Source organism: Amblyomma maculatum, chromosome 4 (genome assembly GCF_055883805.1).
Source record: "Amblyomma maculatum isolate TAMU_Amacu chromosome 4, ASM5588380v1, whole genome shotgun sequence".
Classification (NCBI taxonomy): Eukaryota; Metazoa; Arthropoda; class Arachnida; order Ixodida; family Ixodidae; genus Amblyomma; species Amblyomma maculatum.
Window position 1 is genome coordinate 113,824,498 of NC_139347.1, and position 24,254 is coordinate 113,848,751.

General features: G+C 47.4%; 1 pseudogene; it reads left to right on the forward strand.

Annotated features, from left to right (window-relative positions):
• Positions 1 to 24,026, forward strand: part of LOC146191979 (uncharacterized) — a 34,064-nt pseudogene extending 10,038 nt beyond the window's left edge.
• Positions 24,027 to 24,254: the final 228 nt, after the last annotated feature.

A 24,254-nucleotide genomic window follows, 5' to 3' on the forward strand; every position in this document is an offset into this window, starting at 1 on the left:
TTTATGTGGTGCATCAGGTGAATGTTAGCAACATCTATTCGCATAATTAGCCTCTGTTGTTCTTACAGGTTCACTGGAAACGTATTTTGCACATGCATGATGGCACTGGTGCCGCCTATGGCAAAGAAACCCTTACACGCGTCTCATGTTAACGTGTCTTACATTTCGGTTTGTTTGTGTGCCCCTTAGAGGCGGTGAATAGCCGACAACAGTTTGTGACCCAAATACCGTGGATAAATCGTCGGTTTCCTTGAGTATGATACCATTGTGTAAGTCACTTTTTTGAAACGAGAATTTCTGTGCATGTGCCGTGCTGTAAGCCACAAGCGCCTTTACAACGGTGCCGCTCGTCGAGCAATGGCTGCTGCCTTTGTGAAGACGGTTTATGATTCAACTGCTTCCGGTGTTCGGAAGACTTGCAACGCATAGACGTTAAGGAATTGTCACCTTGGTCCGTTAGGTGCCGGTCCTTAAGTAGAAACCAGTACAGAAGTCTGAGACGGAGGTATACATTGTCGGATAGAGTACCAAAGTATTGACCGCCAATCAAATGTGTACCATTTTCCAAAGAAGTAGGATGACCGCCGTATCACTGAAGATGTTGGCGATGGACTCGGCGCCAAGCATGATGTCCAGTGCGAGGCCGATTTCTGCACGAACAGAAAACAATACGCGAGCACGTGGTCTCTTCTAAGCCATCGTTCTCTCTCCAATGCAGAGTATTAATAGTCTACCCTAGAGCACAGAAACACATGCAACAAACCAACCAAAATGCTTACCTCTGAAGAGCGATCGAATTCTGAATAGTGTGAAGTACGCAACGCAGCTAGATTGCCGGGCGGCCGTGTGTGTGCTTTCCATTACTATGTTTTAAGGTACAGTTCAAACGATAGTTCAAGGCTTTACGGCAGCCCGTGACGTGTTTCTGTTCTTGAGCCCTGCAGTATTCTCCAGCTCGCTGTTGCGACATTCATGCGACGAGATGAAAAAAGTGGTGTGCAATAATTAACTTCGTCATTTAACGTGTAAACAAATACCTTTGCCATGTCTGCTGCAGGCGCTGAGAGATTGGCGTTAGCGGCATTAAGGGACATGCATTTCGATGCGATACCTCTAAGCATCCTCAAGGAGGCGTATAGCGTAACGCGATCTTCTACGTCCAACTCCTCAAACCAGCGAGCTCCCTCACTACGCTTCTCACAGCTGCCAGCTCAGAGGGCAGTGCAGCTCAGAGCTTCAAGGTGGCCTCAACCGAAGTGGTATCGACCAAATGCTATGGCGTGAGGAGCGTGTTAAGCGCCTTGAGAAGCTGAGCTACGTGAGGCATCACTGTCTCATCATTTAATACTTACTAGCCAGAATCCGCTGAAGGCCTTGAAGCTATGACCCCTCTGCCACCAGAACCATGCCAGCCAGCTTGATTCATTGAAGCGCGGCCTGCTTCCGCGAGTTGTACTTTCTTACGCGTGTTTTTTTCTTGTCTTCCGTCCCCGTGCCCCAGCAGGACAGCCACAATCTTCTGTAACATTCCTGTGCCCATGCACGTTATTTCTCCTGTCTAAGAGATTGCGGCACGAAGTAAACTTCCCTTCTCTCTAACGTTCTCCGAAGGACGACAGGGACATGAGAAAACGGTGGTCGGTGTGATTGGTAACTTCGTAGTGCTACTATCTATAAATTGACGTCTACCCACCGGTTTCCCCGCTATAGCCTAGGGTACCGCTTACGGACGCCAATGGCAGATGGTAAAGTGAAATGGAAACAAAGCGACTCATTAGAAAATGGCGCTTCTGAACTTGTGTGCGCAAGGCTCCAACTGCTTTATTTTCTTTCTGATGGTATAACAAAAATACCAAGCGGCGGTTTGGCTTCGCTAATTGAGCCCTCAATTAGCTAAGCTTCGCTAAATTTAACTTGGCTTTGCAAATTTTTCCCATCTTTAGCTAAGCATTTAACAGATGTTTGTTTTTATTAGAATGAAGAAGGCCAAACTAATACCTTTGCTGCAACTTTCTCAGAGGAGATAAAGACGATGGCGTCCTAAGCGCAGCTTGAAAGACTGGCATCTTAGTACGTAGAGAATGCGGTGGCTACCGAGATGGTGCAGTTGTCGAACATGGTGTCTGCGAAGCTTATATCCTTGCCTCGGCATGGTTTGGAAGCCCACTTGAGTATTTCTTTTTAGTTCGAATGGTTGCTAGGAGGAGGCTCCGCGGCCCTTGGGAGAAATGCGAGAATGCGGGCACTGACCTGCTGCATTAGAAATGACGGGCGGGTAAGAGAAATGTGAATTAGGTGTGTTGCCACTTCGAGTTTCTCTTCCCTTTCGGTATCAAGTCACACATAGTTATCTGCAGAGGGTCGTAATCTACTACATTGCTTGGAAGACTGCCCAACATAAAGCCCCGATTTAACGAATTGATACGAACGTGACTGTATGGCCCATGATACGCGTATCTGGCTCGAAGACCAAATCGTTCCAACGGGTCCTATTCGTATGCGCCAGTGGTGCTCGGGTTCATGGCTCCCGAAATCGCTGATTGTTGGCCCTCGTGCTAGAGCACTAATATCTAAGAGTCCGCCTATTCATAGCTGTGCAACACTTACCAGACCCCGTCCGGTGGAAGCCGTATGAGAAACGAGCCACGCCGACGATGTTTGGTACCTGCGTCGGCATTACGTCAAGAATATTCTCTCTTTTTGTGCCTACCTACCGCATGACACATTCAAGCAAGATTTCACGAGGAGCAAGTGTTTCCGCTTACCATGTGCATGCCGATCCAGTACATCGCCTGCTTCGAAGACGAGATAGCCATGGCCTCTTTTCTTTACGCCTTCTTCTTCTTCCTCTTCCCCGAAGGTGTACACGAGCTATTGCGTTTTCGTTTTCCTTTCATGAATGGGTGAAGCTATTTCAGAGTCATCCAATCGGACCCTGGCCGGCCTTTGTGCTCTTCCCTCTCGTTAGGCGCCAGCCCATAATCTCTGGAACCCGGCAGTTGTACTAGCTAGAGGGATGATGCTCCTGGATTTTCGGGTTCGTGCTTCATAACCTTACATGGGTTTGTCGTTCATGTGTTGTTTTCATCATGGATGCGCCCAGGCTATCAGTATCATTGTCAGTGAACGAAGACTTGGTTGTGGTATGACTGGAAATTCGCGAAAGCCACCTTGCTGCTCAACAATCCCAGGAAATGGCTTGAATATCAATAATTTCCCTCGCGTCATATTCAGCGGAATCAAGGAAGCCACCTCACAAATCATTTGAAGGCCTTTTTAAGCATACAGTGAAGCTCAGATTAGGCTTCGTCGAAGGTACTCGATATAGGCCGCTCAGAGAATAATTAGAATGGAACGGAGGAAAAAAGAGATCTGCGCTTTAGTAATTCACGATATCGCCAAAACATAATCATCATGCTTATGGTAAGCGATTTATGTGAGGGTGCGTATTTCTGTCCGACAAGCATGTAGTGCTGTAAAATATCTTTATACTTGAGCAGCCTCTCTGCGCTCGTGAAACGATCGGCTCACCTGGAGCGACCAGCTCGGAAAGTAAGACCTCGAGCTAGTCCATGGGCCGCCTCGTTCCCAGGATGGGAGGCATGAGCAAATATCCATACTATGCGAATCTGTCTAAAAATGTGGATGCTACATAAAATTCGCTCTACATATGGGGAAACTCGCCCAACGATCTAATTGCTGATATCTGTTTTGGAATTGCTGACAATAGTTTTTGCAGAGGTCCCTCCTATGGCGAGGGCGATAGCGATCTCTTCGCCTGTGCTCGTATGATTTGCGGTAACCCCCCCGCTAACCAGCAGGTTACCCTGTGCGTCAGTAAAGATCGCTACCAATCACTCCTTTACAGTCTGCCGCGTCAACGTAAACCACCAATTTGTCATTATGAAAAAGGTTTGCCAGAGTTCTTGCTCAATCTGCCCTACGCTCCGTGTGGTGCTCGTAGTGCATGTTCTTAAGAACATTTTCTTAGGAACATGTGGTGCATGTTCTTGGTGCATTTTCTGGGCTGGCCGCGGATTTCATTTGGTAGATCCACTCTGGTTTCGCCCTGTCCCTCATAGTTGATGCTCAGATTAGCAAGAATGACTCGACCAGTTGCGGTAGAGAGCATCCATATTTCGAGATCCTAACTGCCTCTATGGTCTCTCCTAACGTGTTATGCACGACTAGACCTGTACGTCGCTCGTTTGACGTGCGGATTGACATCCCTATTGCTTTATGCACTTTTGATGATGACGTCGATGTTCTCTTTTTCAGCCGCCTTGAGTCGAAGACCTGGCCAAAGGTAGGCTGTGCGGTTAATTGCGAAGGCCTGTACTAAACTGAGGAGATTCGCTTCTCTCATTCCGGAGTATATGTTACTAATCATTCGAATGAATAGCACCACTTGCTGTGCAGTGCCTTGGAGAGCATTGATTGCGTATTCATTGAAACTATTTTCTTGTAGCATATCAAATCCGGACTTTGGGGACCCGCGGTGCGGGCTCTCCATCGACTCAAAGCATAATGCTCTGCTCGGCCGGCTTGCTTAACCGTGTTTGCCGGTATTGACAAGAAATTCGTACTTTTTCGGTGGGCACCTTAGTCTTATGGGGTGACGTATGCTTCAACTGCGTCAATAGCTCTTTGTAGTAGCATCACTTTCTATTGTTCTCCACAGCAAATTCTGAGACCATTGCGTAGTTCGCAGTGGAGAAATGTAGGCGTTGTTTTTGTTGTTGCGATTGTAGGAAGAAGCAAAAGATGATGCGTGGGCCTGCTACCAGCTCTGGAGCTGCGCCACCTCCGTTGCCTCGGCCGGACAGACGAGAAAATGAAGAAAGAAGGGGAGAGAAAGACGTGCGTCGCAGCCAATGCTACACAGTTGAATGAATCAAAGTTCATCTGCGTTCTGTAATTGGTTTACGGTAAAGGAAGCATGCAGCATCTGTCACTCGCGTAATCTCGCTGACATGCCTATAAAAGCTTTTGCCTTAAAATAGCAATCAAAGCATCGCATATTGTTAGAAATGGTTCTGACACAGTAAAGAGCCAAAGAATAATTTCGAAACGTACGAATTCGTTTATTTCATGGTACGTTTAAAACCTTTAATTTCCATCAAAAGCTAAAGCATCGCAGCTGTTTTACTACATCAAGTTTAGATTTCCACATAAAATATTCGCTATAGAACTGCCTACAAAAAGCCGACGTCCGCGTCTGTATCACGCAGTGGCCCTTGCCTGGTGTGTACCATGCCACTGTGGTCTGTGCTGTTGCTGACAGCGTCTGCCTCCGCGTGATGTGGATCCCTTTTTGTCGCACTGCTGTTCCTGAAAAAACACCAGAAAGGGAACCCCAAGTTCGCATAAGGAACCTCGTTCCTTAGACGTGATGCTTAGATCCACAGCTTCCGAAGTGAAATATTTCTGCAAGCTTTTCTCTCTCTAGCCCTTGTGATAGAAAAGTAGAAAATAGAAAACATAGTTTTGCATATTAAGAGAAAAGGTCAACTTGACTTCCACAGTTGTTCTGCTGTGAAATATATCGAATTCTATGCGACTGGGAAAATAAGATAAATAATATCTATGTTTTTGTTACGTAAGAACAAAAGTTCGTGAAAGTAGTCAGTGCGGGCTTACTTTAGTGCACTTTCGGTTATTGAAAATGAACCTGCTACAAAAAGAAAGGCGCGAGGCCTTCGTTGAAAAGAAGACAATTAACCACATACATTTGAATCCCCTTGTAACAATACCGGGTATGAACATATATTGGATTCAACAAGGGAAAAACACGGTATTGCAATCTTTTTGATGTCTTCTATTTTAAAATAAATCACATATAATAATTCCCCATTATAGGCTTTAATAACTGAACTGATCGCTGAGAGCCACCCTTAAAGGGCAACTCCGGAGGTTTTTTGACATTCGAATATTCTAATAAAAATTTTAAAGTATATTCTCCTCTCCGTCCTGACGCATTCTACAAAATTTGGGCGCCGTACGATAATCCGTTCGTGCGCAACACGACTTTAAAATATGCTGTTTTCATGGCTTAAGTTGAGACTATTTCTGCCGGCAACACTGAGTTTCTGACGTCACAAACAGTGTACCGGCGTTACTGTCCACTTCCCGCATGATTATGAAATTGTGAGGCTTATATTGAACTACCTCAGACATTTTATGCAATGTTTCATGATTTCCATACGTTATTTTCACCATCCAATGCACGTACGAGTGTTTTTCTAATACTGAGTGTGACGTCACCATTTCGTCACCTGGGACGTCGTTTCTAGCCGTGAAAGCAGTTTCGGTTTCGATTTGCTGTTTTTCTTTTTTAAAAATACTTCTAATTGGAATTTCGAAAAACGGTTTTGTGTGTTGAAGTCAGGTCGTGCCGAGGAATGTAATTCAATGAAAAACAGAAAATGATGGAAAAACCACCGGAGTTGACCTTTAAATGGGTCATGACCGCTAGCATTTGAGCATAAACTGATTATTGTATTTCACTCCACACATGTTAAATTATAATTTCCCGAAATTTGAGCTCATTTGGTGCAGTAGGTACTTTTAAAATGAAATTTTTTTAATAATTTGAAAGCAGCTTTCTGGTCTGGCAACTATCAGTTGCTGATGTCACAACATCTCATCCCCATGTCGTCTGCTATTGGCGGTGTCGGCTGCGCTCTTGCGTGCACACCGTGGACGATTGTCGCTGATAGCTTTTTTTTCTTCCGGAAAAAGGTTTTAACTGCATATTCTTTTGCTGCGAAAGCAGTACTACTCTAGGTTTCGAGCCTTCAGCTTAGCGCGGCCGGTAGCCACGTCCAACCCACGTGATGCTGTGACGTCACACCCCACTTGAGACTAGGGTGTGAGCGCTGCCAACTTGGGTCTCTCGTTTCACACGGGACGGTTATGTCAGAATCACCCTGCTAGGACCCTGGCATTCACGTTACCCCTATAGGTCGCTATGGCACGTTCATACGTCTTGGTTAAGGTGGCGGTTCTACGGTCGCCATCTTGGAAGTAGTTCAGATTCTGCCACCAGGCTACGCCACTAATCCATGACTGAGGAATTGAGTATCCAGCCACTCAGCCCTCAGCCCTCTCGACTTGAGCTGCCTGAACGCTTTTCTTGTGTTGCTGCGTGGACTTTCAAAGACTTTTGCGGCTCCACAGCAGTGTCCAGGCAGAGAAGGGGAGGATTTTTGTCCCCGTCCTGAGCAGCATGGGCTGCCCCATTGAACTCCCCTCTTCAACCCACAGCACCACTACTTCGAACAATACGCGCCCTGATAATTGGACAAGAGGCTTCCCTCTCTTGCCTATACTTCGTCTCACAAGATGTTTGCAGCACAGCGAAAAGCAGAGGCACCCCAGCCGGTCCAACCAGGATCACGCGTACAATAGGCAATTGTGCTTCTAAGCGCCTCTCGCCCCCCCCCCCCCCCCCAAATTGGCGGGGGTGAGAGTAGGAGCACATTTCTCTATTATAGTGCGCACAGGCTAGAGGCACTTAGGAGCACAATTGAAAGGGCTCCTCTGCCTTTCGCAGTGCTGCAGATATCTTGTGAGACGAAGTATAGTTTCCGCTGTAGAGCCACGAACATTGCTCCTACCCGCCGAGCGTGAGGGGTTTGGACTGGACTGCAGTAGGCTAGCTTGACTGAACACAAATAAAACAGGGTGTCAACATGATTGCACAGTGCAATCTTAGTACGAGTGAAAAGGAAAAGCGAATGGCACTATTTCTGCACACTTCGTCAATGAACCTTAGTTGAAGTCGGCGCCTGTCTTGTGTTCTTTTGATCCTCGTCTTTTGGGCTGTGCAATCGAGTGATCATTAGCGAGCTTTAGAATACGGCGACCCTATCCGTAAGTGGGATAGAGTAATAGCGGAGCGTGCGCGCTATAATAGAGAATTGTGCTCCTACTGTCACCCGCGCTATTGCCCTGTCCCCCTAAGCGGTAGGGGTACCATATTCTAAACCTCCCTATTGTTGATGCCATAGATATAGTAAGGATCGGAACACTCCTTGACTGTAGTGGAAGCTGTCAGCTCTTGCGGTCACCAGAAATTTGCTTTATCAAACGTGATTACAAATATGATAATATAGCTATAATTAGCTGAACTTCAGTCAACAGTCGCCCTTGTTTATTTTTTGTTCGTGCTTGTCCAATCTTGGAAACTAGAGCTGGTAAGTTACAATGTGCAAATAAGTGAATGATTGCGAAGAATCGATATTCCGAAATAGATGTGAAACCCACCAAGAGGCTATGTATCGCGCAGAAGGCCGGCATGTATTCATGCTCTCTTCAGCACTGAGGAGGCGCATTCACACTAAACTATGTGGGAAATGGGGGAAGGGGAGAAGGGGTTGTAAAGGAAGGTTGTCAGAAGAAAGGACCTAACGGGGACAGTTTTTTAGGCGCTTATGGCGGCCACTTCCCCACTCCCAGTTGGATGCTCCACAGTCTTCATTTTATTTTACGCGCGTGCGTGCGTGTGCGTGCGTGTGTGTGTGTGTGTGTGTGTGTGTGTGTGTGTGTGTGTGTGTGTGTGTGTGTGTGTGTGTGTGTGTGTGTGTGTGTGTGTGTGTGTGTGTGTGTGTGTGTGTGTGTGTGTGTGTGTGTGTGTGTGTGTGTGTGTGTGTGTGTGTGTGTGTGTGTGTGTGTGTGTGTGTGTGTGTGTGCAATTAAAGGAACACAGTATTTTCAGGCAATTAGAATAAAATTTTAACAATCAATCCCCTAGAAACATTTTTCTCCTGCAGAATTTCACTCGACACTGAAATCTGATGTGAAAAGTAGCATGCTATGGAAGACGCTGACCTGTCCTGCTGCAGCTTCCCGTGATGATGTATGCGCTTTCTGAACCAATATATTTGGTGGACTACTGTAGCTTGTAGCCTACTTTATTGTACTCATTTTACAGGGCGCACACACGTATGCAACAAGTATACTTTAGTGTTGAGCCCGCCTTTTGGCTTCATATGTTGGTAGTAAATGATTTCGTGATGTGGCACTTGTACATTCACACATTTGCAACATAATAATCAGAGCCCAATTTTTACTCCATGCAAGAGCGCCCATGCTTACCAAATGTTTTCCTGCAAATGCCAAACGATTAGACGCATCGATCAGATCGCGTTCGGTCAGATTTGGCATGTGCTATAATTTGTGAATTTGTCCATACCAATGCAGTACAGCGGTTTTGCTTCATGTGGTCAAACGGAAGCACGTTCTTTGTATGCTTCGAAATTCTCACACGCTTCTATGTCACTTTTGCTAACATGATCGGATACCTTTCAGAGCACAGGAAGTCGAGTTGCTTCAAACAAGATTCAAATATAAAGTCAACAAATTGGGCGTTGAGACGGCGGGTGAGTGGACGCCTGGCTGACACGGTATCTACCTTACTCGAGATAAGGGCCCCATTCTTTTGGAAACGCTCTGCCTGCCGACGGGCTTTTAGAGCGTTAGCTCTGTTGCTCACTTGCGCGAGTGGCGCGTTTTTCTAAGAATCGTAGACAGAGCCATCACCATAGCAACATCGCCGTCTTCACTGTGCCCAGGCAAACTAGACCGAACTCTCCAAGCCCCCGGCCACAGCGGCAAAGCGCGGTAGCAGGCGATGCTAGGCAAGTATAGCATTATAGCAAAATGAACGCCAAACCAGCTTCCCTGCCGAATGCATCAACGGTTTACCCTAGACGCCGTAATGCTTCGGACAATCCGCGGTATATCCCCCTCCAAGAAGCGGAATTACCTGGGAAGAGGACGGGACATCATGCACGTATAAAATAAATAAAGTAAGCGCAAATAAAAACATGAAACGGGAAACCAATTCAGTGTTTTCTCTCATATATATATATAGGTCCATTGATCAAGTCAAAGTATTTGAAGAAGATATAAACGAATGCTTTTTGTCTGGTTTCTCGAACAAGGAAGCTGTAGGGCTGCCGAAACGATAGTACGTTTTCATGAAACTTTGACTTGGTCAATGAGCCTGTATATTTTTTTATGCCACCACCTGATCAGACTGCATTTCGTCGAACTCTTGATTACAGTGGTTTCTCTCATTTGAGCTAAGCTCGACATTCGGTTCAGCAGCGTTGAGCCTCATCATTTTTTTTTTTAATTTTTAGTGAGGGGAATGACGGAAATGCAGTGGCAAAACCCGATTCAACATCACATTTTTGTATTGGAGAAGCTTCACATGGCTGTTTCCTACTTGCCCATTCACCGAAAACATCCCCGGCAGCTACTGCGGCACCTTTACTATCATCACCGGAACGCAACATTCGAAAAAAAAAGGAAAGAAAAAAAAACATGACTGAAACGCTGGTGATTATCTTCGGCTGCCCACTATATCATTTTTTCTCCTTTTCTTTGGAGCCTGCACTGTTGCGCTATATAGGAACTTCAGTGGGAAGGTTGAAGAGGCATGCTTGTGCATGTTCAGGTTTTCAAGTTGTACTTGACAGACTGTCGAAACATTTTATCTGTACCAGTAAAGTGGCAGAGGGTACAAGTATTCGTGCAATTTCTCCTAGGGAGACGCTCTTTGAAATTATATTATATTAATTTATGCAGTGTTATAGTTCCGTGCCCTACTATTCATTTTATCGTAGAAAGGGAACGATATTTTTCCTTCTTGCCACTGGAAAAAAAAAAAGTCTAAATTCCACGTCCTCACAATATATGCTAACACCGCGAACATCTGAAGATAGCTTTGTGGCGGAGCTAAGACGAGGAATAACCAGCTCCGACAGCGTTCGGGTTCGAACTGTCTTTTTTTTTTTTTTCGCTGCTTTCACTGAGACGCTTAGTGCCAAATTCTTCTTTGTCCAGCGCCGTGCCGTTGTTTGTGATAAAAGCGCGGCGCGAGGGGCGCTACAAGACTACAAAACAAAACCAGAAAAAAAAATTTCAATATCTCCGCCACGATTATATCTTGCTGAGTAAGTAGAGTAAGTAAGTAGCGCGAGAGCCTTAGCTGGCAACGTTTCGGCACACAAACAGTATGACACACTTAATTCGAGGCGATAAATAAATCTCAAAGCAAGCAATTGTACATTTGTCAAGGGACTATTTTCAAGTAGCGCTACTGTGCATGCGCGAAGCACCTGAGTGCGCGAAGCACCTGCACCTCAGTTCGACCCGACCACTCGATCCGACTCGCCAGTGTTTACCTCTCTCGCCCGATGGAAAGGAAAGGGCACAGGGAAAACGTTGTAGAAGCACAATACCCTCTCGTAAATACCCCTCGATTCAGGGTGTTTGTGGCGCCATCCTCGTAATTTTTCTGAACTGCGACATTTTAGTGCATATGAAATTTCATAGATGGCGCTACCTACTACGTTTATCACACATGGCTCTGTTATTTTACTATTATTTGACTTTGTAGTTGATAATTGTTACCGGTTGAATAAGGGAACGAAAGCCCGAACCTTTAAGTTATATTCGCCAGAAACAAACAAGCCATGGAGCATTTCAATCATGCTTAAAATATTTCATGAAGAGCTCGCGCGCTTCAAGTGAACCACGAAAAAATTAGCTGAAATCATCCTGACAGTGCACATTCCTCGAGAGTCGTAGAACAAAACCGATGCTTATCCTCTGACAGCGAGGTGCAAAGTTTTTCCACGTGAAATTTCAGCACAGATAAGAGCTTATTACTTGAACAGTTTAGCATATACTTTAAGCCATTTTGCAAAAAAACGCAAAGTTTGATCACAAATAACTTTTACACTAAATGAAGCAGACAGATGATATTTTCAGGAAAAAGCGAACTATGTACGACCTCCAACTGCGCAAAAAATCTCCGCAGCAGAATGCGTATCTTGAAAGTTATTGTATGTATAATTACCTGTTTTATACACTTTTCACAGGCGCGTGGCTAATAAACTATGCGATACACAGTAATAAAAATGCTTAACTTTGTTCATTAACATCTAATCTCAAAACATCTCGAACGGTGTTTCTCTAGCTGCAGAAGATTTTGCACAATTTTGCTTTTCCCGAGACAAGTAGAGCTGAAAAGCCGTTTCTTACCTTTGTGTTTTCCTTTACAGCTTAAACATCATTGCAGCTATTTATAAACCAAATGCACCATTAAAAAGGAGAGGAAATAAACTTTACAAATATATCAAAATCATATTTATAAACAAAACTAGTGAGGCGCAGTAGGCGTATGAATATCGCCAAAAATGTCGTCTCTTCACCGCTGGAGTGGGACCGCCACCTTAAAGCGGGGCTGTATATGTGGACTGAGGAAGAAGAAAAAGAGAAGAAGAACGCTCGGTCACCCACAGCTAATGTTTTCGCTCAATATTTGGTTTAGCAGCGTTCCACCCTTGTAATGTTTTTCTAGAATCATATATCAAGAGAAATATCGTGTATGTGGCTCACGATCTGTCCGACCTCTATTCCGACTGCACTCTTCTCGAACTCCTCCCCCATCGTAAAAGACAACTCTCATATTTAATTTTAAATATATATTCTCATCCTAGAGATAACCTTACTGCTGTATTTGAAGCAGTTGACAGGGCCATTCAAATAGCAGGCTCCGCTCCTATAGTGGTAACGGGTGATTTTAAGGCGCCACACGTAGACTGGGGATATAATAGGAACACTCGCAAGGGCACCAGCCTATCTCAGGACATTCAGCAAAATAGGTGCACCCTAGTCACTGACTGTACACTAGCCACACGCATTGGCAACAGTGTGAGCAGAAATACCAGCCCAGACCTTACTTTTACTAAGAACGTCCGTCAGGCTAACTGGAATCACACGGGAATCAACCTCGGCAGCGATCATTACATCCTAACAGTTACGCTGCCGTCTGCTAGTTTACGGCCTCAGTTTCACCTTAAACCCATTGTAGACTGGGACAAGTTCCGCAAAATTAGAGACCAAAACCCGGCACAAGAAATTCATGACTATATGGACTGGGCTTCTCAGCTCCTATCCCTTAACGTATCCCTTAACGAAAAATTGGCCCCGGCAGAACATATTGGCGATCCAGTTGACAGCAGACTACTCTACCTCTGGGAGGCCTATCAGAATTTAGAGAAACGATGGCTCAGGCAAAAACATAATCGCAAATTAAAACGGAAAATGGCGCAAACGCTCCAGCTCATCAAAGAACACGCGGCCGAGCTCTCGTCACAGCAATGGAATCAGTTATGTAACCGATTAGACGGCACTCTACACACGAAGAACTCGTGGTCCCTCCTCCACCATATGCTAAACCCATGTTCCCCATGGTCAGAAAATAATAAAAAAAATCATCAAACTACTGTACGAGGCGGAGAAACAGGGGCAAGACGTTGAAGCAGCTCTTAAAGCCACATACTTCCCCGACCTAAAGCAGGAACCATTACCGGCTTACAAAGGAACCCCCAATTCAGACTTGGACGCTCCCATCACAGAGGCGGAGGTATGGGCTTCCCTGGGTAGGCTCCGCACCACGTCCGCACCAGGTCTTGATGGAGTAACTAACAACGCGCTACGAAATTTAGACGCCAAATCATTAGCCTCTCTCACTAGGTACATGAATCAACACTGGGACCAGGGCACGCTGCACCCGGAATGGAAATCAGCCAAGGTAACTTTCATACCAAAACCTAACAAACCTTTAGACCTTAAAAATCTTAGACCAATCTCTCTCACCTCCTGCACAGGTAAAGTCATGGAGCACGTAATCATAAATCGACTTAACCGATACATGGAGCAAAACCAGCTCTTCCCCACCACCATGCTTGGCTTCCGCGCGGGCCTGTCAACTCAAGACGTCATGTTACAACTTAAGGAGGATGTGCCCAATCCCGTTTTCCCTCACATCACCAGAGCTATCCTTGCATTGGACCTGACGAAGGCCTTTGATAATGTTGCCCACTCCTCCATTTTACAATCACTGAGCGGCCTAAACGTGGGCTCTCGCACGCATGACTATGTTGCTGCCTTTCTCAGCAACCGATCCGTCTCCCTACAATTAGGCACAGTAAAACCTTGCCCTTTCACGCTAGGCAGTAAGGGAACGCCCCAGGGAGCAGTTTTGTCACCATTTCTTTTTAACATTACTCTTATCCCGTTAGCGAGGGATCTTGACAAAATTCCTTCCATCTACCACTCCTTGTATGCGGATGACATCACCATCTGGGTCAATACCGGCAACCATGGCGAAATAGAATCCAAACTTCAGCTGGCCGCTGACAATGTTGCTACGCATGCAAGCAGCATTGGTCTAAGCTGCTTGGCAGCTAAATCTGAGCTCATAGTCATGCACCTAAAAGAACGGAACCCCCCTAATATTAAAGTCACATTAAACGACACCCCCATCCGCAGGGTCAATAGAATCAAAATTTTAGGTCTCAGTATTTCTGACAACGGCTCCAACGCCGAGACCATAAAATTAATTCGTACTGCCATTTTGAATACAGCCTTACTAATTAAGCGTATCGCCAATCGCCATCGCGGCATGAGGGAAGCAGACACACGTCACCTCATTCAAGCACTTTGCCTATGCAGGATCACCTACACCATCCCTTACCTCCACCTCACACCCACGGAGACCGAGCAACTCAACAGACTTATCCGCACAGCTTACAAAAGCGCTCTCCTCCTCCCTAAATCAACGTCTACTGAAAAACTACTTCAACTAGGGGTTCACAACACCTTAGGAGAGCTGGTAGAAGCTCACCTCATTAGTCAGTACCACAGACTCTCACATACCGAAACCGGCCAAATTCTTCTGCGCCGAATTGGGATAAACCTGCCCGGTCATACCTCGGCCACGCGCAATCCTCCCACTGCTGTTAGCAACAATCTTTACGTTCCGCCTCTTCCCAAAAGTACCCACCCGGAGCATAATCGTGAGAGACGGAAAGCTAGAGCCAAGGCTTTGCACAAGCACTACCCTCCTGGCGCTCCGGCAGTTTACGTAGACGCGGCCGAATATTCAAACCGACCAGCTTTCGCATTAGCCGTCGTGGATGGATTCCAGAACACGGTAGTCAGTGCGTCCATTCCAAATTTGCAGGATTCCCTGCAAGCTGAAGAAACAGCAATTGCCCTAGCAACAAACACACTGCTGAGTATATCTTCTCAGACTCCAAAACAGCAATTAGTAATTATGCCCATCGCAAAATCCACTCCCCGGCCGCAAACATTCTAGCATCATCCCCTCCACCGAATCACCTCATCACCCTCCTCTGGGTCCCTGCGCACAGCGAACACCCAGGCAACACGGCCGCTCACTCCCAAGCCCGAGCACTCGTCAACCGGGCTGAGAGCGACCTGGTGCCTTCGTCTCGCAGTGCCAGAGATCGGCTTCTTAACTACCACGACCTCGCCGTATTCTGTAGAAATTCCCGCCTGCTGTACCCTCCTCCGCATAAATCTCTTCCCAAAAGCGACCAGGCTTTCTGGCGCAGACTTTAGACGGCACAGTCATGACCCCTTTCCTTCTCTCTATTATAAACCGTGGCGAAACCTCTCCTCACTGCCACGTGTGTCCTAGCACCAGGGCCGACTTTACTCACGTCTTCCTGAACTGCTCGAACAAACCCAAGCCCCCGTGGCAAGGGCCAAGACACCAGGAGCGATGCGAGGCTGCTCTGCGCAGCTCGCTGCCGGAGGTACAGCTTCTGACAGTGAGCTGGGCCCGAGGAGTCGCCGAAGCTCAAAAGTGCCCGGCCATCTAGAGCAGCCTGAGGGCCCATCGTCGTGCTGCTCCCTCACTTCCCTTTACCCCCCCCCCCCTCACTTGGTTCTTTTTTGAATCATTAAAGTTGCTACCTACCTACCTACCTCGGCAGAAAGTTAGGTGGGCGGATGAGGTTAAGAAGTTCGCAGCGGTCAAGTGGATGCAGCTAGCACAGAACCAGGTTAATTGGAGAAATATGGGAGAGGCCTTCGACCTGCAGTGGGTGTAGTCGGGCTGCTGATGATGATGATATTGACTATAATATGCGACTTTTGTGATCCTCGGACTTGTACTGTGCTTCCGTCTAGAGATTTTCGAGAAGAGCGAAACCGATGGGCTCATGCTGTATTATGTAAGCAGACAGTCAGAAGCGTTCGCGATCAAGCAATCAGAAGACGTATTCGTACGTTCTGCGAGTTAGCTTGTTTCAACAACAAGTGCTCCCGCATTGAAAAGGTACGAGTCAACCTTTCCTATCTTCCGCCGTGTGCGCTGCGAAAAGGGGGGGGGGGGGGTAGCCTTGTGTTTCGTGATGCTAAGGTCGCTCGATCTTTTGGTCCAAAAACTAAGAGGAAAACCTAAACAAGTATGCGTTGACGGGTGAGCACACCTTGCAACATTAGCGAAGCAGACAAGACTTTTCAAGGAAGCGGTACCTCTTCTTGCTGCTATATGCGGATGTTATTCAAACTGAATTATTTTCAACTGGTTAACCATTTTTGCAGAACTAAGTTCAGTCTGGCCACGACCAGCGCACGAAAGCACTTCCGTCCCGTCATTGAAAAATCAAGGCGATTCGAATGCGCATCACTCTTTGCACAGAACAAGAGCCTCCGCCGCCGCCGTCTCGGCTCCCCGCACCCGCGCGCACGAAACTGTGGCAGACTCCCGAGCCCAGCATTTTTCCAGTGCCTGTCCAGCCGTGGCCTAGTGGTTAGAGCGCCCGTCTCGGCTGCGGGAGGTGGTTAGTTCGAAACCCACCGCCGGACACCCACCGGTAAAAATGGGTACAAGCGTCCCCCGGCCTGGCGCTCGGCTTTTCCAGGGGTGTGCGTTTGGGAGAAGCTCCGTAAACCCCGCTGCGCGCCCCTCCTCCGCAGTGGGCCCAAACCCAGTTTCGAACCTCGCAGCCTGCGAAGGTGGTTCTGTTTGTCTTGCAGAGGTACTTCCTTTGACCCTCACCTGAAGTGCTCCCTTAGAGCCTCAGCTGCAGCAGCCCTAAAAAAGGGCCACATAATGGGCTGTTGCCGCGCAAGGCGGACTTATTGTTGTCCGATGGCGGAACGAATCACTGCCACATCGGCGCAACTATTTGGGCCGTGGCACCTTTTCCCAAGCATTTCACCCCAGAAGAGCCGAGCACCAGGCCGGGGGAAAGCTTGTACCCATTTAAAAACCGGTGGGTAACCGGCGGCACCAGGGATCGAACCCGTTACCTCCCGAATGCGAGGCGGATGCTCTACCACAAGGCCACCGAAGCGAGCCGAGCACCAGGCCGGGGGAAAGCTTGTACCCATTGAAAAACCGGTGGGTAACCGGCGGCACCAGGGATCGAACCCGGTACCTCCCGAATGCGAGGCGGATGCTCTACAACAAGGCCACCGCTTCGGTGGCCTTGTGGTAGAGCATCCGCCTCGCATTCGGGAGGTAACGGGTTCGATCCCTGGTGCCGCCGGTTACCCACCGGTTTTTAAATGGGTACAAGCTTTCCCCCGGCCTGGTGCTCGGCTCTTCTGGGGTGAAATGCTTGGGAAAAGGGGTCACGGCCCAAATAGTTGCGCCGATGTGGCAGTGATTCGTTCCGCCATCGGACAACAATAAGTCCGCCTTGCGCGGCAACAGCCCGTTATGTGGCCCTTTTTTAGTCCTGGAGCCCCTTGCGACTGCTGCCCACCCAGTTTGTTTTCTTTTAGTCCTACCCGACCTGTGAGAACCAGACCTTTGCAGGTCATTAGTTGTTCGAAACTTTAAGCCCTCTAAGGAGCACAGCAGGGTTAGCAGAGCCTCTTCCAAACGCACACCCCTGAGAGAGCCGGGCGCCGGGCCGGGGGACGCTTGTACCCATTTTACCGGTGGGTGTCCGGCCCGTCAGTGCTTCAACCTAAATATACACCATTTAGTATTTAGTGCGTGAGTCCTAAACACCAGGCAGGAAGGCGCCGATTCACGGATTACGACTGCGCCTCCGGCGTGTTTGTTTCATAGCTTTTGTAATGGCTGGATGTATACTGCGCGCTTGTACGGAATAAAATGTAATCGGAGCTACCAATACCAAAGCTATCTGCTTCTTTTCGCACCAGTTGCTCCTTTATTTCTTTACTACAACAGCGCTGCAACAAGCGACGTGGGTGCTACGTCCCCTGCCTGCGCCGGGTATCCACAAACGGCGCTGATAGCTGCCGGCTGCGCTTGCCAGGCAGGATCACATCGCCGCTTCCCGCTCAATGGGCACGCGTTTTGTGATGTAAGTAATCATCGAACTGGGGTAACTTTCAGAACAACATTCCATGGCCAAATGAAACCTCTAAAACTTGTGGATGCGCGCTCCGTAATCGCCGATACTCTAGACCCGAGCTCCGCATACTCGTGCTAGGCCTAATCGTTGCGGAACGGGTCGACGCAGTTCGGTACCGACTAACATCTCTGAAGAGGTCATTAATGATGAGAAGGGGAACATATACACTGTAGCTGCCTGTTTTTCTTTTTCTAACACGGTTAAGCTACAAGCGCAGCTGTTCAGACATTGACTCATCGCGTGTGATGTTCTCGCTCCACCTCCGATCCCACCAAAACAGATCGGGCGACCGTTCGCTGAATAGATCCGTCGTCTTCTGGGGCCAGAAACGTCATCTACGGGGGTACGCGATCGTTGGTCATGCTGGCTTTGTCACCAGTATAACGTGACAGATCAATGCCTCGATATAAACTAAAAAACCAAACCGGGCAGCCCACCGGGCGGTTGCCGTGCCTTATGCTGAAAAAAAAAGAACATGCCTAACTATCGTTTTTGTGTGGTAACATCTTCAAGCACCTCTGCATGAGGGACGGCCGCTGTGTCAGTCGTCCCCAAAAGAAAACGAGACCTGTACTTCAATTCTGCGGTCTGAGTTGCAGATGACGCGCTGCTGCAGGCTCTTTTGTGACGTCACAAGTGCATTTCAAAATGGCGGCCGCTCTCGGTGGGAGGAGCTTCTCGATTCCATTTAACGGTTTGTTTGTTTTTTTTGTAATATGCGCCGCACGCTAGGCACTAAAACTTTGCGAGTAGAATCACAGACCTGTATATTATTCGCAGAAATATAAAACGACAATGCATCGAACGGCCCTGTCATAGCCCCTTTAAGGAAACCACACAAGCGCTAACACCACACCAGCAAAGCGATGCATGCAAAGGGCTGGCAGAGGCGACTGAGGGATTGACCCGGTGCCGTGAAATTGTAGACTACACGTTGGGGGACCACATACGCAAAGGTTGCACTACATGTCGCGTTTGAAGTATTGGCAGGTTAAGTAGGTCAAACATCTCGCGAAAAACCAGCGCAAACAGATGCATTATTGGATCGATTGTGATTGTTGTCAGGATTTTCTTATGTTTTTCTGTCCTTTGTTTCTTTCTTCATTGCTTCTTTTTCCTTGCCTACTTCTTCTTTTTTTGTGCATGGGTTTATTATTATGCTTCTGCCAATAGAAAAAGAAAACCCGGAGTTGCTATCCAGCGTTGTGTCTGTCGCTCTTCTTGTATAGTGTGCATGTGTTTGGATCCGCTCCGTGAGTTTGGTTTCGTTTACTTTTCCGCCTTCAATGTTCCCTGAGTGCTGCATACTAATCGAATTGCCCACGAGGAGTTGTTCACGGAAAGTGGGTTTTGTCCGGAATGCCAATGACGAGAGGGTTCGCGAGGCTCCCATCGACGTAACGAGGGCGGTATGTCGAGGCTGCCATTTTGACGATGCAGTTATGAAAAATTAAGATTTCACATATTAAACGATCTTCTCAGCTGTCACACGTGGTGACAGTGACATTTCGCAAAAGAGGTTTTATAACTAACAGAACCCTGTGAGACATAATTTGTATTCATTTGAAAGTGAAATGAGTTATTTGCAGGAAGTAAATTGGCTCCTCCATTTGGGCGTGTGTAACAGTTAGGCACCGTGCAGAGATATGAGAACGTAATAAGGCACTCAGGCTTGCTGATAAGGAATTTTCCCAGTAAGGAAATCTACATTCAAAGCTACTTTCCAGTGATTAATTGCGGTGAAGTTCGCTATTTCTTTTTGCCACATTCTTGTTCTAATGATGGTATTTCCTTGGCACCTCAATATTGTTAAAAGTGAGTTGGACTGTATGTAGAATGTGAAATAAGCTAGATGATTTCAACAAACAACAATTAGGCATATAAAGCCCCACTAGCATTTTTGGCGACAGCCTTAAATTGGTACATTTCAAGGTAGCGTCGTGAGGTACAGAAAATAAGTGAAAAACAAGTGAACCGCATTCACGCAAGATTCCAGCCACCATAAATCCTTCCGTGGCCTATTCGAGCGCTCTTGCCGCTACTATACAGCAACTTCCAGAGAACGGGTTTGGGATTCTCCTTGTGTCGGGGCGCCCGCAGCTGTTGAAGAAAAGGACAACAACGGCGCTGATGAGGAGGACGGAATTGACGGTGATGACGCGAGAAGGCTCCTGGGAGAAGCACCAACGGTGGCAGCATGCTCGCAGCGCGCTCTCGCGCATGCACAGGTCGCCTCATGGGCTCAGAGCTTCATTTCATGTCGCTAACGGTGATGATGCGCCACACCCTAGTGGTCGGAAGAGACTGATGAAGTCCGCGGCCGCGGAAGCGACTGAGGCAGCTCGAAATGCAGCTTCGCGTTACCACGCACGGAAAGTGGATGGGAAAGATATATGTGCTAGAACGATTGAAGTGTGTACTGGGAGAGTTGGATATATCATAGGGTGTGAATAAATACGCAAAAATCTTGCAAAAGATGCGAAAAAATTGGAAGTGGCTTAGCTCAGCTATGCCAGTGTATACGTAGCGAGATGTACAGGTTTTAGTCAGTCTAATCACGTGATCGGTTACACGCCGGGCCTTCACGTCGTCCTCCATTGCGGCATCGCATTCCATCGAGGCCAGGTCATGCCGCCCCGCGTCCCTACGCCGTCTCTTGGCCTTGCGCTCTGGCGTCTTGGTCTCTGCTTTGGCGTCTTCACCTCTCACCAAGGCGTTCGTTCTGCCTGTTCTCGGCTGCCGGCCGCCAGGCCGCAACCTCGGACGAGGTGAGATTCTCCAGTCTCCAGTGCCGTTCAGCAGCGGCCCGACTCCACAAAACCAGTCCCCGCCGGGATGGCGCAGTGGTTACGGCGCTCGACTACTGTTCCCAAGGACGCAGTATCGAATCCCGGCCTCGGCGGCAGCTTTTCACTGGAGGCGAAAAGCAAGACGCCCGTGTGCTGTGCTATGTCATTGCACGTTAAAGTACCACAGGTGGGGGAAATTTCCGGAGTTCTCCACTACATCGTTCCTCATAGCCTGAGTTGCTTTGGGACGTTAAACCCCACAAACCATATCCACAAAACCGGCGCTGGAGTTTCTGATGCGGATAGAGCGCCGCCCTATCGGCCAGTTTCTGAAGGTCTAGTAGGACCAACATGGCAGCGCACGTAATCGAGGCACATACAGGTATTGATGACCAGCTAAATAAACGCCGGAATTACCGGTACTGCTGTGTTTATCAGTGCCACAGTGAATAATTAAGTGAAGCTTCGACAGTGAGTGATCAATTAAGTGAGACAGGTTTCGACAAGGACGTGACCTCTCATTATTTCCTGGGCAGTCATACGAACAGGGGAGGCGGCACCGTTGGATTCAAGCTGTGCGATGCTGAGGGTAAGTCGATTGAACGGAATATCCGTGATATGTGGCGTACATTAACTTCAAATCACAGTGTTTCATATCGTTTATTTATTCCGCAAGCAGAACGGCGAATCGTGGCAGCCAACATCGAATACGAGGATTTCCAGCCGGCAATTTGTCTCTAATGCAAAAATCAATATTCATCACCCATCGTATATACCGACGATTTTCCCCAGTGAATATCGCCGCATAGCCCCTTGCGACACTTCCGCGGCAATGGACAGACACAGAAGGTAAATATTTCTTCATTATCCAAAGCAGTACACTTGCAACGGCGCACCTGTCTGCACGGGAATCACTAACGACAACGCAAGTGCGACGTGGGTCCGATTCGCTGTCTCGCCGGCCCGGATGCTAGGAGCCTAAAATAAATGGGAGCGGACTAAGGCCACTGGCTGTCGCGTCCCAATTTTTATTAAGCCGGACTCGATGCTTCACTGGCCGACAGCTTGAGATGCTTAATTCTCGAGCGTCCACACTCGCTCTGCTGACTACGGCCTCTTACCGGCGGCCCCGTGCCGAAAATCGCCCCGCATTACACACTCCCAGCATAGCGTGTCTGTCTCCACGCGCTCTTCTCGTCGCGATTTCGTACGAAAATGCACGCGTGCCTGAACGTACGATGTGTAGCGATTCGCTACGGCATCTGCAACAATTCTGAATCCCCTTGTGTTAGCGTGCAAGTCGAATTTGCTTTGCCTTCGTCCTCATTTCACTTGCGCAGGTGGGCAATGCGTGTGGTCGCTAGCACGGACTTGGGTGGTGCAGCCACACCCCACCGAGAGCCTGACGGCAGTTTGAAGTCGTCGAAATCTGAGCAGGTGCTAAAGTCATTAAAAGCCGTTTTCACTGTCTCTTACACAGCCTTTATTTTAGGTACGGCTTTAAGACTTTGAGTTGTATTGAGGAGAACCATTACCAGGCCACAACAGCAGACCATTGCTAGCAGTAGCACTTAGCTTTGATGCTGCAAGCAAAGTATGTGCATCTTTTTTGCATATTGAGTAATGATGTTGACTTTGTCTGAGTGTTTATTCAACTCAATTGTGTTTTTAAGATTGTCACAGATCACAACAACCTTCAGAATGTATGCTTATCCTTTCGCACTTGCAGTAATCTTGTTGATTGGCAATGTGTTCCTTCTCGTTATCTTTTTTTGCCCTTTCAGGACGCCACTGATCAGTGCATGCTGTATGTTTTTGCATAAAACATACCAATGTTCATTTGTCGTGGTGTTTATTCATTTCGTTTTATTATGATTTTCAGGATGCCAAAAATCAACGCATTATACAGCCAACAGAGCCATTTGACTTCAGCACTGATGAAGTTGCAGGTAATCAAGATGTTGCAAGGGAAGAAGTGGAAATGACAGAAATTCTGTCTGTTCTAGAGCACTCTAGTGCTGGCATCAAGACGTTGCAAAGGACAAAGTGCCAGTGACAGAAACCCTGCCACTTCTAGCATACACTAGTGCAGGCCCCAACAGCAGAGTTTGCTTTTTTCTAGGGTGTTACACAATCTCAGCAGTTCCTCGGGATGTGCGAAACCTGTGTAGCGTAAATTACGAAGTTTTTGCCCTGCTTTTAAGCCTGCTGCCCCAGGTTAGGGATAAGGCAAGTGATGTAAGTCTGCCAGACAAGATGCAAATTGTTCTCCTCAATATGAAGCATGGTTTGCCATTTAGTGCGATTGCAGTTTTGTTTGCTAACATTAAACCACAGCTTCTAGAATGTTTCATGCAGGGCTGTGCACACTGGCGCATGTGATGAAGACATAGATGTGCAGAGCTGAAAACTATGTATTTAGTGCAACTCGTCCAGAATGTTTCGAAGCAAATCACCCTGACTGCACTCTCATCGTAGACTGCACGGAAATACGCACAGAAGCACCTGCAGAAGTCAGACGACCGCATATACTGTTTTCCCCATACAAGAATGGCTTCACATTGAAGTTCCTTGCAGCCATTGCCCTATAAGGTTTGATAATATTTATTTGTAAGGGGCCGTTGCTCAGATACACATCTTGTCTTGGCTTCTGACTTCGTCATTTTTATCGAGAAAGAAGACTTGATATTGGGCGACAAAGGTTTCCCTGGTATTTCGAGCAGGAGCAGCGGGGAAGTGCGGAATCCTGATAATGCTCCCCTTCTATACCGGCAGGCCAGACGTTTTCACAAGAAGTAGAGGCAACTGTAGCACCGCATTTCACTCCCCTTCATTCCTGCCATGACTGAAATAATTCACATGTGCTGTGTTTTATCCAACTTTCAGAGCCCGATCATATAACTTTGAAAACAATAATCAGTCAAATTGAACAGCCAGCATCCCTCACGGTGACAAACTTTAATAGTGAAAATTAGTTGATTACCGGGTTCAAATAAAATGAAAAATATTACTGCTGCAGGCGTGGTATGCAGTTTATTAGAAGGTTTTGTCTCTCATTGCGACAGCTACGATGCTTTGGTTCCTACTAAACACGAAATGAAGTTTTGCTCTGTGTTTGTCACAGACATACCTATCTGCACTAGTAGTATTGGTTACTACGCAATAGACGCAAATTCTTATCCTCAAACACCACACAGCTAACATAGCTCTCACACAATTCGCTTTTTTGATGACGCCA